We start from the raw sequence: 4,696 nt of genomic DNA, 5'->3' as shown, positions 1-4,696 counted from the left end.
TAGTGACAAACTAGTACTTTATCAATTTTCCAATCATCACAGATTTTTTGAATTCGCATACTGAAACCACATGCTTGGTAGTAAATATTTTCAAAAGGACAAGATTTTCCTTTAAATTATTTAAGATGCAAAAAACTCGCTTTAAGTTAACGATATTTTATATAAATCTACTTGCAGAAAGTTGTTGCAATGGAAATGTGTTTTGGGGATTTACCAAGGTTGATGTAATCAGATATCAGCTGTCGACTTATAATGAGGACTATCTTTTATCAATTCACATCTGATATGGACAGTTCCCTAACAATTCCAACAAAGTGTTTCTAATAGCACGTTCAGTCTTCTTGCTATCCATCCCAGTACAAAACTTTTGACTATTTCAAACTAATCAAACCACGTTCTTTCACTTAAAATGATATATTTGACTACAACGATGACGAACCACATTTTTATATATCAAATGTGGAACTAAAAATTGCAAAATATGCAATATTCAAATAACCGACTCTTTCTTCACTAGTACTCTTACGAACAAAACCTTTCACACAAGAAGTCATGATGATTAAGTTGTAAATCGATGAACTTAATCTACTGATTAGAATTCAACTTATACGATCTGGTATATGTCGGTGAAACACAAGATCTATTTAACAAACGAATAAAGTGCAAAACTTATAGCGCTACCTTCAAGAGTAACCACTTTGTCTCGCGGATAATTGAGCTTGCTTCCGGACAAACGATTTAAAAAAAAAACATTGTTTCGTTTTGCATCTAGACTGAAACTGCATAGTGATTACAGTTTATTCCTTTTTTAATGAGGGCAAAGATAACAAAATAACCATGACTTATTGGTTGTAATATTCAACGAAAATATTGCGTTCTTTGGGCAGCAGTCCTGGCACTACTGTTCTCTAAAAGTTGGTGGAATTTCCGAGAAGTCCAAACTCACAGGTATAAATATGTGACTTCTTGTGGTATCAAAAACTAATTCGCTATTGGCCAATGCCTATATCCGACAACAAACAATTTTCCCCTTTCCAATCAAGGATAAATGGCTTTTGTTCGCCTGAGCATTTTATATAATATTTGCCAGGTTCACTGACTTATCAAACCTGTTATGTTAAACCAAATTCTTCTTAATTTAAAATAGATATTTGTTTTATTATTAGCAGAGCTTATTGATAGATTTATCATGTTCTAAACTCCCAACTCTTTACATTCGACTTTGATATTTGGAATTAAATTATCATTAAACATGTTCTCTTTCCCCATAATTAATGAAACGAATTCGAAATGACCGTTCCTAGTTGCAATGTCCAACGGGTATTTCCTGCCTCTTCCGGCTATCTTAGGGGTACCATTGTTTTCAAGCAGCAAACGAACAATACTGATATGTCCGAATTCACAAGCATAAAATAGTGGTGTCGTCCCGTCATCTTTTGACAAGTTTACATCAGCCTGATACTCAATAAGGAGTTTAACAAGTCTTTCTAACCCCATAAAACACGCAAAATGAAGGGACGATGATCCTGCACACAAAGAGAAGACATATTCAATTGGTTTAGACTGCAAATACTTTTTTACTGGTTCAGATACTTTCGAAATAATATCTTTGTACCATATTTTTTCATAATCTTCCAAAGTATATGTTGGGTGGTAACATAGATATGATATCAAATAATTTTCTGCGTGCAACGAACCATTACATTTCACCCCTTTCTTTAAAAGTAGTTCTACAATATTATCGCAATCTTCTCTAGCAGCTGACAACAAAGGATTATCTCCATCATACATTTTTGTTTCTATATTAGCGTTATGATCAATCAGTCTGTCAGTAGTTCTATAGTTGTTCATTTGACAAGCCATAGTCAAGGGTGAAACTCCATTGACATCACTCTTATTAACATCGACATTCATCGCTAGCAATTTATAAGCAATATCAAAATGCCCATAACTACATACAATTAATAGTGGGGAAGTTTCATCATCGGTACACATGCGATATAAAGTGGGGATGCTCCATTCTTTTTACAAAGATTAACGTCGACATTTTTCTTAATAAGCTCATGGACTACCTCTAAATGTCCTTCCTTGCATGCTTTGTAAAGTGGGGATACTCCATTCTTTTTACACAGATTAACGTCGGCATTTTCCTTTAAAAGTTCACGGACTATTTCTATATGACCTTCCTTGCACGTGTCGTAAAGTGAGGATACTCCATTTTTTTACACAGAATAACGTCGGCATTTTTCTTTATAAGCTCACGGATTATCCCTAAATGTCCTTTCTTGCATGTTTCGTAAAGTGGGGATGCTCCATTCTTTTTACACAGATTAACGTCGGCATTTTTCTTTATAAGCTCACGGACTATTTCTAAATGTCCTTCCTTGCATGCTTTGTAAAGTGGAGATGCTCTACTTAACTCACACTTGTTAACGTCTGCATTTTTCTCTATAAGCTTACAAACTATAATTAAATGTCCCTTTTTACATGCAATGTACAGTGGAAATGTTCCGTCATTAATCAACATGTTCGGATCAGCACCCCTCAATAACAATGAACATACTATTTCATCATAGCCATGTTGACAGGCCATGAACATTGGATTTGTGCCATCTTTTCTACACAAATTGATATCAACATTCAGTGCTGACATCCAATCAACCATATCTCCGTATCCATAATAAGACATCAATATCAATGGTGTATTTTCATAATCATCGGCCTTAACAAAAGTATCCTTCATGTTCGCCATTACGTTTTGCTCATTTTCAGGTAAATTCTGCATTTGGTATAGAAACTCTTTTCTAAATGACACCAACATTAAATTTGGATTTGATAGTACATAGGTAATTTTTCTTTGTTTCCAATCAGAAATAAGCCTATGAATAAAATTACGTTTGAGCTTGTCTGGTATCAGAATACTGTACTCATTACTATCTTTTTCTTTCAAATAAAGATCAGATACAACTAAACGCTCTCGAACCAGATCATTATCTCCATGATCTAGAATACATCTAATTATTTTCTTTCCAAAGTATCAAATACTTTGTCGTGAAGACATTTATACACGCCGTGTTCTTTTTCTACCAGAAATGTGCCTACTAGTTTTTTTCTAATTCTTGTTTTAAAGTTGTTTTTCCAATATTTTTATGAATACCTAATTCATCTGATAAATCTATAGACATGCTACGGTCTATAGCAGAAGATTTGTTTTCAAACCATTTTTCGTCCAAATGGTCGTTAAAAAGAACACATACGGCTAACCCGCACAGCTTATATCTACCTTCGTCTCCGTCATTGTATAGGTTATCAAGTTCCTATTTATAAAGTTTGAAAGGATTACAAAAAAAAATCATTTGAACTATCCGTTTTGCCATTGTTATATTTGCACAAAGGAAAACATTCAATATTCTCAGAACATTTCGAAGGAAAGTCCGCATTGTCAAAGTAAGCTTTGAACATATTAAATCGCTCTTGATGTGTTAAGTACAAATTTCTAGAAATTAAATTACATTCCTGTGCCACAAAAGGAATCAATTGCTTAAAGTTTTCATCTTTAAAGATCTGTTATCTACAGCACACAATTATCTTACAACATGAGTCCTCTTGTATCGATCTTACAACCGGTAATATCTGTCTCCAATTCTGTATCTGTTGTTGATTGGCTGTAAAATTCCCACAAATGTCATCTATGATAAACACAGTTGGTCTTTCTGGTTGATAATATGCCCGTATATCTGTATGTGTGTATACTGGTACGAGGCTATAACTTTCTTTCATTAAAGCCAAAGCCTTGTGTTTGTCTATGAACGTTTTGCCAGAACCAGCAGGCCCCGTGATTGTAACGCAACTGTGGTTTTTTATGCATCCAGAAACATGACGGGCAGCCCTTGTTTGTACAAACATGGTGTCTTTTTGAATCCAGGAATGTACTTCTTTTTTAACCTGATCTGAATAAAATTTTACTTTTTAAGGACAAACACAAGTTGTTTTTAAGAAAACCGCAGTGAAATTTTGGATGGAATGCTACCTTTAAGTCTACTATTGAAAAATTAAAACTTTTCTCAGGCATAATATACAATTATTTCTCCGTTTTTTTAATACGTGCAGATTTGCAGACGTTGCAGATGTTGCAGATCAACTCGCAGGGTCATAGTCAAAACCGATTTCTACTGATATGATTCGTTTTACAGACCTTGTATATTCTTTGGAATACTTGACTCTGCTTTTTTATAACTGAAATACATAAAGCCTAATAAACGGGTAATGTTTCGTTACTGACGTATACAAAGATAAAACAAAACTTAATAAATAAAATTAAAAAAAAAATTACAACGAAATTTGAAAATATGAACTGAAGCAAAAAAAAAACCAATCCTTTCATTTTGTTAACTTCATTCTGCATGGATGTAAATAAAAGATCTGACACTACATTAAAATGACACATAACCTACCGATCTGTCTCATTCAGTCTCTGAAAATGATATACAGATCAATTAATTAAGTCATTATAACGGCCTGAGTTGCACACAAAAACCCTGCAAACTTAGATTGAATTGTAGTTACCTGAACTAACATTTATTTTCACAATCGCTGAATTGTTCTTGTGGTTCCGTTGAATCTACAACACATTACCTTCTTTTTGTAATAGGAAATCTGAACTACGTAACAAGACGGTCGATTTTTGAATTTCCAT

At 33.7% G+C, this 4,696-nt stretch overlaps 1 pseudogene; it reads right to left on the bottom strand.

The window, feature by feature from the left end:
- Positions 1 to 1,194: 1,194 nt before the first annotated feature.
- LOC148607860 (uncharacterized) lies at positions 1,195 to 4,696 on the bottom strand (annotated as a pseudogene).

This window comes from Perna viridis, chromosome 9 (assembly GCF_037379345.1).
Source record: "Perna viridis isolate PV_CMFRI_1.1 ecotype Kerala chromosome 9, ASM3737934v1, whole genome shotgun sequence".
NCBI classification, from domain to species: Eukaryota; Metazoa; Mollusca; class Bivalvia; order Mytilida; family Mytilidae; genus Perna; species Perna viridis.
The sequence above is the reverse complement of the archived record's forward strand: the minus strand, read 5'-3'. Positions and strand labels throughout refer to the sequence as shown.